Here is a 13,281-nt window from a genome sequence, read left to right as displayed (position 1 = left end):
CCAAAGGAATGTTCTTCAAACTCAAGGGAAACCATCAAAGGGCAAACCCGAGTCTATATAGAAAATATGGCCAAGAATTATTAATGTGGGCGGGAGTTATTTGGTAAAGGAAAATTGTCTTTGGAAAATTTCGCCACAGGGCGGCGCCAAAAAACGACGACATTGTCTATCTCCTATTTGGCCAATGGAATGTTCTGAAAACGCGTTTTAGGCTATAACTCCCACACCGAAGCTCCCACATTCAAAACCTTTATATACACATGTTGTTCACGGTAGCGTTTTGAATACTTGCTTCACGTTGTGCCGGCAAAATGCACATTTCTTGTTGCGTTGTGCCGGCGAAATGCACACTTCTTGGACCCCTGCATAACTGCTTGCAGTTCTAGTTATTATTCCTGCGCTAAATGTGGTACCACAGCCCAAACCGTAAATGGTGCCGACACGCCAATTGCATGACTTGATCCAGGTCCGGCACCGCTACTCAGATAACAAAATCCAGACACGCCGGCCACTAGGTGGCGCTATACCAAGGAAAGACGCGTTTGGGGCTATAACTCCCACACCGAACCTCCCACATTCAAAACCTTGTACACACATATTCACTGGAGTCTGCTGCATCTTTTGGCCTAGGCCACGCCCATTTGCGTCTAGAATTTTTTTTCGCAAAATCGCGAAAACCGCAAAACTGTTTTTTCCCTACTCCTCCCACATTTCTTGACCAATCGACACCAAACTTTACACACGACATCTTCAGACGCACACGCAAAGAATGCATGAAAACACTTTTTTGATCCGTCCTTCGGTAACGAAACGGTAGCGTTTTGAATATTGGTTTATTAGCTAAATTAGACGTGGAATATCAAAACTCCAAAGAAATTCAAAATTACACATCGGATCGAGTCCACATTTTACACACATGTTGGTGCTAACCTTACTGTCGTTCGATAAAAATTTCGGAAAATTTCGCCATTAGGGGGCGCAATAAACAAGGAAATTGTATATCTTCTACAAAATTTCGCCGCGAAAACGCCACACTGACTTCTCGCTACTCCTACCACAGTCAAATCCTTTGTATCCACAGGTTCAGGGTAGCGTTTTGAACACATGCTTCGCTTTGTGCCGGCGAAACGCACATTTCTTGTCGCGTTGTGCCGGCGAAATGCACACTTCTTGGACCCCTGCATAACTGCTTGCAGTTCTAGTTCTTATACTTCCTACCAAGAAAGTGGTACCACAGCCCTGACCGTAAATGGTGCCGAAATGCCAATTGCATGACTAGATCCAGGTCCGTGAAGACTATTCAGACGACAAAATCCAGACACGCCGGCCACTAGGTGGCGCTATACCAAGGAATACGCGTTTGCGGCTATAACTCCCACACCGAACCTTCCAGAGTCCAAAAACTTGTACACACAGATGCACTGGAGTCTGCTGCATCTTTTGGCCTAGGCCACGCCCATTTGCGTCTAGGAATATTTTTTGCTAAATCGCGAAAACCCCAAAACTGTTTTTTCGCTACTCCTCCCACATTTCTTGACCAATCGACACCAAACTTTGCACACGACATCTTCAGACACACACGCAAAGAATGCATGAAAACACTTTTTTGATCCGACCTTCGACGACGAAACGGTAGCGTTTTGAATATTGGTTTATTAGCTAAATTAGACGTGGAATAGCAAAATTCCAAAGAAATCCAAAATGAGACATCGGATCGAGTCCAAATTTTACACACATGTTGGTACTAACCTTAATGTCATCCGATAAAAAATTCGGAAAAATTCGCCATTAGGGGGCGCAATAAACGAGGAAATTGTATATCTTCTAATTGGCAGAAGGAATGTTCTTCAAACTCAAGGGAAACCATCAAGGGGCAAACCCGAGTCTATATAGAAAATATGGCCAAGAATTATTAATGTGGGCGGGAGTTATTTGGCAAAGGAAAATTGTCTTTGGAAAATTTCGCCGCAGGGCGGCGCCAAAGAACCACAACATTGTCTATCTCCTATTTGGCCAATGTTCTGAAAACGCATTTTAGGTTATAACTCCCACACCGAAGCTCCCACAGTCAAAACCTTTATATCCACATGTTGTTCACGGTAGCGTTTTGAATACTTGCTTCGCGTTGTGCCGGCGAAACGCACATTTCTTGTCGCGTTGTGCCGGCGAAATGCACACTTCTTGGACCCCTGCATAACTGCTTGCAGTTCTAGTTAGGGGTCCAAGCCAACAGGTTGGATCCCTATTGTTTTTGTAAGGATTTTTATTAGGGGTCCAAGCCAACAGGTTGGATCCCTATTGTTTTTGTAAGGATTCTTCTTTTTATACTTCCCGCGCTAAAAGTGGGCCCACAGCCCAAACCGTAAATGGTGCACACGCGCCAATTACATGACTAGAACCAGGTCCGGCACCGCTACTCAGATAACCAAATCCAGACATGCCGGCCACTAGGTGGCGCTATACCAAGGAGAAACACGTATGGGGCAATAGCTCCCACACCGAACCTCCCAGAGTCCAAAAACTTGTACACACAGATGCACTGGAGTCTGCTGCATCTTTTGGCCTAGGCCACGCCCATTTGCGTCTAGAATTTTTTTTCGCAAAATCGCGAAAACCGCAAAACTGTTTTTTCCCTACTCCTCCCACATTTCTTGACCAATCGACACCAAACTTTGCACACGACATCTTCAGACGCACACGCAAAGAATGCATGAGACACTTTTTTGATGCGACCTTTGACGACGAAACGGTAGCGTTTTGAATATTGGTTTATTAGCTAAATTAGACGTGGAATATCAAAAATCCAAAGAAATCCAAAATTAGACATCGGATCGGGTCCAAATTTAACACACATGTTAGCGCCACCCTTAACAACGTTCGATAAAAAATTCGGAAAGTTTCGCCATTAGGGGGCGCAATAAACGAGGAAATTGTATATCTTATACAAAATTTCGCCGCGAAAACGCTACACTGACTTCTCGCTACTCCTACCACAGTCAAATCCTTTGTATCCACAGGTTCAGGGTAGCGTTTTGAACACATGCTTCGCGTTGTGCCGGCGAAACGCACATTTCTTGTCGCGTTGTGCCGGCGAAATGCACACTTCTTGGACCCCTGCATAACTGCTTGCCGTTCTAGTTAGGGGTCCAAGCCAACAGGTTGGATCCCTATTGCTTTTGTAAGGATTTTTCCTATTATTATTATTATTAGGGGTCCAAGCCAACAGGTTGGATCCCTATTGTTTTTGTAAGGATTATTATTCCTATTATTATTATTATTATTCTTACCTCCCTAAAAGTGTGCCCACAGCCCAAACCGTAAATGGTGACGACACGCCAATTGCATGACTAGATCCAGATCTCTTCGGACTACGCAGACGACAAAATCCAGACACGCCGGCCACTAGGTGGCGCTATACCAAGGGAAAACGCGTTTGGGGCTATAACTCCCATACCGAACCTCCCACAGTCAAAAACTTGTACGCACATATTCACTGGAGTCTGCTGCATCTTTTGGCATAGGCCACGCCCATTTGCGTCTATAATTTTTTTTCGCAAAATCGCGAAAACCGCAAAACTCTTTTTTCCCTACTCCTCCCACATTTCTTGACCAATCGACACCAAACTTTGCACACGACATCTTCAGACGCACACGCAGAGGAATCGTGAGACAGTTTTTTGATCGGACCTTCGACGACGAAACGGTAGCGTTTTGAATATTGGTTTATGAGCTAAATTAGACGTGGAAAATCAAAAATCCAAAGAAATCCAAAATTAGACATCGGATCGAGTCCAAACTTTACACACATGTTGGTGCTAACCTTATCGGCGTTCGATAAAAAATTCGGAAAATTACGCCCTCAGGGGGCGCAATAAACGAGGAAATTGTATATCTTCTAATTGGCCAAAGGAATGTTCTTAAAACTCAAGGGAAACCGTCAAGGGGCAAACCCGAATCTATATAGAAAATATGGCCAAGAATTATTAATGTGGGCGGGAGTTATTTGGCAAAGGAAAATTGTCCTTGGAAAATTTCGCCACAGGGCGGCGCCAAAAAACCACCACATTGTCTATCTCCTATTTGGCCAATGTTCTGAAAACGCGTTTTAGGCTATAACTCCCACACCGAAGCTCCCACAGTCAAAACCTTTATATCCACAGGTTCAGGGTAGCGTTTTGAACACATGCTTCGCGTTGTGCCGGCGAAACGCACATTTCTTGTCGCGTTGTGCCGGCGAAATGCACACTTCTTGGACCCCTGCATAACTGCTTGCAGTTCTAGTTATTATTATTATTATTCTTCCCCCCGTACTTGTGGGACTACAGCCCAAACCGTAAATGGTGCACACGCGCCAATTGCATGACTAGATCCAGGTCCGGCACCGCTACTCAGATAACCAAATTCAGACGCGCCGGCCACTAGGTGGCGCTATACCAAGGACAGACGCGTTTGGGGCTATAACTCCCACACCGAATCTCCCACATTCAAAAACTTGTACGCACAGATTCACTGGAGTCTGCTGCATCTTTTGGCATAGGCCACGCCCATTTGCGTCTATAATTTTTTTTCGTAAAAACGCGAAAACCGCAAAAATGCTTTTTCCCTACTCCTCCCACATTTCTTGACCAATCGACACCAAACTTTGCACACGACATCTTCAGACGCACGCGCAAAGAATGCAGGAAACACTTTTTTGATGCGACCTTTGACGACGAAACGGTAGCGTTTTGAATATTGGTTTATTAGCTAAATTAGACGTGGAATATCCAAAATCCCGAAAAATTCAAAATTACACATCGGATCGACTCCAAGTTTTACACACATGTTGGGGCTAACCTTAATGTCGTTCGATAAAAATTTCGGAAAATTTCGCCATTAGGGGGCGCAATAAACGAGGAAATTGTATATCTTCTACAAAATTTCGCCGCGAAAACGCTACACTAACTTCTCGCTACTCCTACCACAGTCAAATCCTTTGTATCCACAGGTTCAGGGTAGCGTTTTGAACACATGCTTCGCTTTGTGCCGGCGAAACGCACATTTCTTGTCGCGTTGTGCCGGCGAAATGCACACTTCTTGGACCCCTGCATAACTGCTTGCAGTTCTAGTTAGGGGTCCAAGCCAACAGGTTGGATCCCTATTGTTTTTGTAAGGATTTTTCCTATTATTATTATTCTTCCCCCCGTACTTGTGGGACTACAGACCAAACCGTAAATGCTGCACACGCGCCAATTGCATGACTAGATCCAGGTACGGCACCGCTACTCAGATAACCAAATCCAGACACGCCGGCCACTAGGTGGCGCTATACCAAGGAATACGCGTTTGGGGCTATAACTCCCACACCGAACCTCCCACAGTCAAAAACTTGTACCCACATATGCACTGGAGTCTGCTGCATCTTTTGGCATAGGCCACGCCCATTTGCGTCTAGAATTTTTTTTCGCAAAATCGCGAAAACCGCAAAACTGTATTTTCGCTACTCCTCCCACATTTCTTGACCAATCGACACCAAACTTTGCACACGGCATCTTCACACGCACACGCCAAGAAATGATAGACACTTTTTTGATCCGACCTTCGACGACGAAACGGTAGAGTTTTGAATATTTGTTTATTAGCTAAATTAGACGTGGAAAATTAAAAATCCAAAAAATTCCAAAATTAGACATCGGATCGAGTCCAAATTCTACACGCATGTTGGTGCTAACCTTAATGACGTTCGATAAAAATTTCGGAAAAATTCGCCGTTAGGGGGCGCAATAAACGAGGAAATTGTATATCTTCTAATTGGCCAAAGAAATGTTCTTCAAACTCAAGGGAAACCATCAAGGGGCAAACCCGAGTCTATATAGAAAATATGGCCAAGAATTATTAATGTGGGCGGGAGTTATTTGGCAAAGGAAAATTGTCTTTGGAAAATTTCGCCACAGGGCGGCGCCAAAAAACGACGACATTTTCTATCTCCTATTTGGCCAATGGAATGTTCTGAAAACGCGTTTTAGGCTATAACTCCCACACCGAAGCTCCCACAGTCAAAACCTTTATATCCACATGTTGTTCACGGTAGCGTTTTGAATACTTGCTTCGCGTTGGGCCGGCGAAATGCACATTTCTTGTCGCGTTGTGCCGGCGAAATGCACACTTCTTGGACCCCTGCATAACTGCTTGCAGTTCTAGTTAGGGGTCCAAGCCAACAGGTTGGATCCCTATTGTTTTTGTAGTGTTTATTATTATTCCCCCCTAGAAGTGGGTCCACAGCCCAAACCGTAAATGGTGCCGACACGCCAATTGCATGACTAGATCCAGGTCCCTGAGTTCTAAGCAGACGACCAAATCCAGACACGCCGACCACTAGGTGGCGCTATACCAAGGAATACGCGTTTGGGGCTATAACTCCCACACCGAACCTCCCACAGTCAAAAACTTGTACACACAGATGCACTGGAGTCTGCTGCATCTTTTGGCCTAGGCCACGCCCATTTGCGTCTAGAATTTTTTTTCGCAAAATCGCGAAAACCGCAAAACAGTTTTTTCGCTACTCCTCCCACATTTCCCGCCCGATCAACACCAAACTTTGCACACGACATCTTCAGACACACACGCAAAGAATGCACGAAACACTTTTTTGATGCGACCTTTGACGACGAAACGGTAGCATTTTGAATATTGGTTTATGAGCTAAATTAGACGTGGAAAATCAATAATCCAAAGAAATCCAAAATTAGACATCGGAATGAGTCCAAATTTTACACACATGTTGGTGTTAACCTTAACGTCGTTCGATACAAAATTCGGAAAAATTCGCCATTAGGGGGCGCAATAAACGAGGAAATTGTATATCGTCTACAAAATTTCGCCGCGAAAACGCTACACTGACTTCTCGCTACTCCTACCACAGTCAAATCCTTTGTATCCACAGGTTCAGGGTAGCGTTTTCCACACATGCTTCGCGTTGTGCCGGCGAAACGCACATTTCTTGTCGCGTTGTGCCGGCGAAATGCACACTTCTTGGACCCCTGCATAACTGCTTGCAGTTCTAGTTATACTTCCCGCGCTAAAAGTGGGCCCACAGCCCAAACCGTAAATGGTGCCGACACGCCAATTGCATGACTAGATCCAGGTCCGGCACCGCTACTCAGATAACAAAATCCAGACACGCCGGCCACTAGGTGGCGCTATACCAAGGAAAGACGCGTTTGGGGCTATAACTCCCACACCGAACCTCCCACATTCAAAACCTTGTACACACATATTCACTGGAGTCTGCTGCATCTTTTGGCATAGGCCACGCCCATTTGCGTCTAGAATTTTTTTTCGCAAAATCGCGAAAACCGCAAAACTGTTTTTTCGCTACTCCTCCCACATTTCTCGACCAATCAACACCAAACTTTGCACACGACATCTTCAGACGCACACGCAAAGAATGCACGAAACACTCTTTTGATGCGACCTTTGACGACGAAACGGTAGCGTTTTGAATATTGGTATATTAGCTAAATTAGACGTGGAATATCAAAAATCCAAAGAAATCCAAAATTAGACATCGGATCGAGTCCAAATTTTACACACATGTTGGTGTTAACCTTATCGTCGTTCGATAAAAAATTCGGAAAAATTCGCCATTAGGGGGCGCAATAAACGAGGAAATTGTATATCGTCTACAAAATTTCGCCGCGAAAACGCTACACTGACTTCTCGCTACTCCTACCACAGTCAAATCCTTTGTATCCACAGGTTCAGGGTAGCGTTTTGAACACATGCTTCGCGTCGTGCCGGCGAAACACACATTTCTTGTCGCGTTGTGCCGGCGAAATGCACACTTCTTGGACCCCTGCATAACTGCTTGCAGTTCTAGTTTTTATTTACTCTTATCTTTTTAAGTACTTATTATTCAATGCTTTCATTATTGTTTACTGTTTACTGTTGTCTGTGTCTGTGTCTGTGTGTGTGTGTGTGTGTGTGTGTGTGTGTGTGTGTGTGTGTGTGTGTGTGTGTGTGTGTGTGTGTGTGTGTGTGTGTGTGTGTGTGTGTGCTTGTGCATGTATGTTGCCTACAGCAGCCTAATGTCTGCCTCTCGTCCTATAGAGATGCCAAAGGAGGGAAAGCCAGATTCATACTGGGCAGGTGGCATGGTCCGGTTTGCCCAGGGGAAACACAAGTTGTCTACTGGCCAGAGACCTGGGGGAAGACGTTGGAGGGCAGTGATAGAGAGGATTAAGAATTGTCCCCTGACCCCTATATTTGGACTAGCTGTCAGAAAATTTGACATTTTTGGGAAAAAGATCCCCTGCAAATGTGGCTACCATGATGTAAGCATTGTCATTGAATCTTTAAACATATGATGTGAGACAAACATGCTGACAAATGCTTCCTCTACAGCTGTTTTCCCATGGCTGGTTCTTCGTTGTATGTGATTGATTCTCCAACTGACTTGTTTTGATGCAGAGTATTGTTTGATTTAGAGGATAAGAGGATTTAGAGAGTAAATACAAAATGTTGTCTCCCCCAGTTAGGACAGCAGGCAGGGACCGCTGCAGGTCCACAGGCAGTGCAGGCCAACAGCAGTAGAGCAGCAGATACACCAGACGCAGCAAAGGCTATTGCAGCAGATACACCAGACGCACCAAAGGCCAGTGCAGCAGCTGGAAGTCTGGAAAGTTCAGCCAGTACCTTTATTACATGCTCCCTTTGTGCTCAGGAAGTGCTCTCTGACCACTTTACGCAGCACCTGTCAGACTTCCATGTGCAGGAGCAGTGTCAGCACTGCGGTACAAAGGCTGAGGGTGCTGTCAGATTATCAGAGCACCTCGAGAAGTGTCATGTCTTATCTCCACCAGACCTCCCAAACATTTCTCCTCCAGCCCCTTCAGCCCATCCCTCTACTACCCCAGCCCAGGCGATGACACCGACGCCAGTCCTCTGTCCCAGAGATGCTCCAGCTCCAGTCTGCCTCACAGCCAAGGAGACGACATCAAACATCCGTCTCCAAGATGCTCCTGCTCCTGTCCCTTCCAGAGTATTTGAGATGGCACCAGCGACTCAGAGAGGCACACCACTTCTTCCTGCCCCTGCCTCTGCTCCTCCTCCAGCAGCACCAGCACCAGCACCGGGGTTCCCAGTCCCTTTACGCTCTCAAGGGGTTAGCCGGGCTAGGTTTTTATCAAAGCCATTCCTCCGGGTCATCAAGCCAGGTGACCGGGAGTGGATTGCCCACATCATCTATGAAGCGAGTGGGCAGCTAAGACAGGAGATCAGCCAAAATTGGCACTACCCCCCAAGTCCAATCAGATCTGTGGCCCCTCCAAACCCAGATGACTATTTTAGGTAGAGGATGTTCCTGTGGGCCCCAATGCGCATGTGGAGCATCCCTCTGAAATGCCCTCAGTGCAAAAGAAAACTGCACCACTCTGGTATTTACACCAAGGTCAGAGAGGTCATTGATGTGGATTCAAGGTACTACTTGATAGGGGGAGATTACCCAAGGTGCAGCCAGTGCAAACCATCGCAAACTTTCTGTCCTTGGAGTAGTGCATTTTAAAGCAGCTCGACCCCTCTAACCGCAACAAATTCCCTGCTGTGTTAACAACACATTTGGCACTGGACCGAAAATGCGTGACACTTTTGCGTCCCAGAACAGCAGGGAATAGCTCCAGTTACCTGCAGCAGGCCTTTCAAGAGGCACACAGTGAGGAGTGGGCTAGGAGATCCTGTGACTATTTCACAGATTGTGAATTTCACAGGAGATCCAGCCTGAAGCAGTCCAAGGCTGTTTATCTCAAGCCACCATCCTTCTGTCCCGTGCCCCTGGCCCAGTGGTTTGAGACAGTGCATACCAACGATGTTGTCAGTCACCTTGATGAGCTCAAAGGTGTCATAACTTCAACGTTTGGCAAAATTCTTAAGCTTGATTCCACTAAGAAGGTGAATGTACACCTACATGAGCTTGAGCTCATTTATTCTTTTAGGGTTGGATAACAATACATGTGCTAATGATGTATGCTTTTTTTTTTATATAGGTCACCAAAAAACTGGCTGGGGGAATTGAGGGCACCGCAACATGGATGACCAATGTGGGGAACGAGTATGGTCAAGTCCTCAACTCTGTCCTCACAACCGGCGAGGGGGCTGGGCTTGATGACCTTTGTCAAGGTATCGTCCAACGGTACAGGGATGCTGGTGAGCCACAGCCAGACGCCATCTATGTGGATAGAGACTGTTGCAGTGACAGAGGTGAGTTACCTGTAATTTGTGTTGATGTTTTTTGCCAAATTAAGGCAGTTGGTGAGTTAGTCTGACTACAAATAAAAAAAAATTATTCATGATCTTGTGAACACAGGAGTGGGCCCAGTTCTAAATTGGTTTCGGCCATGGACATCCACTGTGCGGTTGGAGATGTTCCACTTCATGAGGCGATTCACAAGAGGTCTCACCACGGAACACCATCCACTGTATGGTACCTTCTGTTCTAAATTGTCGAGCTGCATTTTTGAGTGGGACATGCAGGACGTCTGTCATCTGAAAGAGGCCAAGCGGACAGAGCTGAAGAAGAAACATCAGGGCCATCAGCCAACAGATGCCCAGGTGTTGGCGAGCATCAGCTCTAAAGAGCTAGCCAAGCACTGCCGAAGGAAAACCCGGGGAGTGGAGGAGACCCGTGCCCTCATCAAAAGGCTTCTAGACTCCATGTGGCAGCTTGTGGACGGCACCGGGCTGCACCTCATCAACCACGAGCACATGTCTCGAGTGTGGGAGGTACAGCAGAAGCACCTTGCCTGCATCCAGGATCCACCAGGAGTGCAGCTTTATACCAACATTGGGTCAGGGCTGGAGAAAGGAGACAAAACGTTGGATGTCCTAAGATGCGGCAGAGGGTCCTCCTCTCTGGAAAGCTTCCATAAGCACCAGTGTGCTTTCATTCCAGGCATGTTAAAACCTCACACACATATGGTATATTTTGCTATTGAATGTTGACATAATATTGCAAGTTGTTGTAATCAGTGATCCTGTTTTTGATCTCATCAGGGTGGAGATGCAATGCATTGCACACTCAGATGTACATGCTTGAGGGTTTGTCAAGGTGGAATTTGAACCGGTCAGCACAAGCACTTGGTATGACTGAGACATCCAAGACAAAGATATATGACATTCGCTTGATGTCCAACGTGATTGCGCTCAGCCAGAAAGTCTTGGGAAAACCTCTTCTTCCAGAGTTTATCCCCCCTGGGAAACCTACCGGTAAGAAATGTCTGCTGTTGATGATGATCAATCCTATACTGTGACATGGCAGGCAATAACACAATCATTTTTCACTGAATACTTATTGCAGGAGAGCGTATTGCTGTGGAGTATCTTCTCGCACAGTCAAACAGAGGAGATCTTCTGAGACAGCAGGTTGGTGATATTGATGATGAGGCTAATGATGGCATCCTGCCAGATATCTTCAATGAAGACCTCGAGGATGAATGTCCGGATTTGACCGTACCACAGGCTCATGACCTCACATTGCAGGTAATATTATGTCAACAGTATATCAGACATCAAAAAAATATTGGAGAACTAATAAACAGTTCATTTTTGATGAAAAACAGACACAAAAAACCTTTAAAAGATAAATGTATTCTTTTATTAATCACCTCAGGAAATTGGAAGCGGTGGCCCCAAGCCCAGGTCAGCTCCCCGGTCCCCATTTGAGGAGAGAGAGGCCTGTGCAGGACCCGTCCACTCCCCATTTGAGGAGAGAGAGGCCTCTGCAAGTCCCGTCCACTCCCCAATTGAGGAGAGAGAGGCCTCTGCAAGTCCCGTCCACTCCCTAATTGATGAGAGAGATGCCACTGCAAGTCCTGTCCACTCCCCAATCGATGTCCTCGCCTCATTTGAAGAGAGTGGGCTCATTACTCCAGCTCCGGTAAAGTCGATAATGTTTCACCGTTAGAAATGTGGGCTTCTTTATATTATCAGATGTTTAATATCAGCTTTATTGGTTCAATTCTTGTAACAGGACACTAGGTGTGATGCCAGAGGGATTGCTGGATGGGAGGCAGTTGATGCCTTGGCAGGGTACCTGGTTGGGCTTAACCGAACCATCACTGCACTCTCCAACGGTGAAGTGGCAGAGATTTTGAGGTTGTACGCATTCTTGAATGTCTATGACCAGACCCCCACCAGATACACCCTCAAGACCAAAAAAACGACTCTGCCAGGACCTTGGAGAGCTTCGCGAAAGCGCAGTGGCTCTGCTCCAGGCCAGCAAGCAGCCGAGAGGTATCTACATCTCATATAGCTGCATTCTTTAGAATTTGTATGAGTATATTTATGTCAATATGTGAACAGGCATATACGATGAGCACTATGTGATCTGGTCATCTATTTGCAGATTGTTCATGGTCCATGGTCAGGCTGCTCACAGACCAGACCACAACAGAGTGTAAGAGTGTGTTGCTCTTAAGCTGTTAAAAGAGTATAAGGAAGCCAGAAATAGGCCAAAGGACAATCAAGGGAGGACATTTGCCATACCCCAATCCATCACAATGGCTTACTCCCATATCAAGCAACTAGTGGAGGACTCCAGAGAGATCATGGACAGGAGTGACCTGGTACTGGTAACCATCAACACCACCACCGTGTCCTGCTGGTGAGTTCATCTTTTATATCTTCATGAATTGATTGAATTGGATACTTGAACATTTTAAACAATTAACTCACTGTGTTTTGTTTTCTGTCTCTGCAGGCTGCACGATCGCCAAAAGAGAACGGAACGGGACTCTTTGCTACAGGGCGTGCAGATTCCACAGCAGATTGCCTTAGCTAAGGAATCCCTCCTGGATGCTCGTGACCTACCAACACAGCCAGTTCAGCATGGACACACTCTTTTGGAGTTCCAGGAGCCTGAGAACCATGAGGGTGAGGCAAAAATCCGCCAGCGACGCAGTTCCAGGACACCTGTACCATGTGCCATTCCACACACAGGTGGGGGAGCTATTACCAAGCACGATGCTGCTTCCGCTGGAAGCAGCTGTATGGAGAGCTGGTCCTCTACCTACCAGCCGCCCCCAACAAACTACCAGAGCTGGACTTCTTATCTCCAGGCACCCCCGGAACACTCCCAGGAGTACTCCTCTGCCCATCAGCTACCCCCAACTCACACTCAAGGCTGGTCCACTTACCAGCCCCTTGCACCCCCACCACCCTCAGCATCCTCCCAGGGCTGGTCTGCCACCCACCCACCACCCTCAGCGTCCTCCCAGGGCTGGTCTGCCACCCACCCACCACCCTCAGCGT

The sequence above is a fragment of the Gadus morhua genome, chromosome 1 (assembly GCF_902167405.1).
Source record: "Gadus morhua chromosome 1, gadMor3.0, whole genome shotgun sequence".
In the NCBI taxonomy this organism is placed as follows: domain Eukaryota; kingdom Metazoa; phylum Chordata; class Actinopteri; order Gadiformes; family Gadidae; genus Gadus; species Gadus morhua.
Note: the sequence above shows the minus strand (reverse complement) of the source record.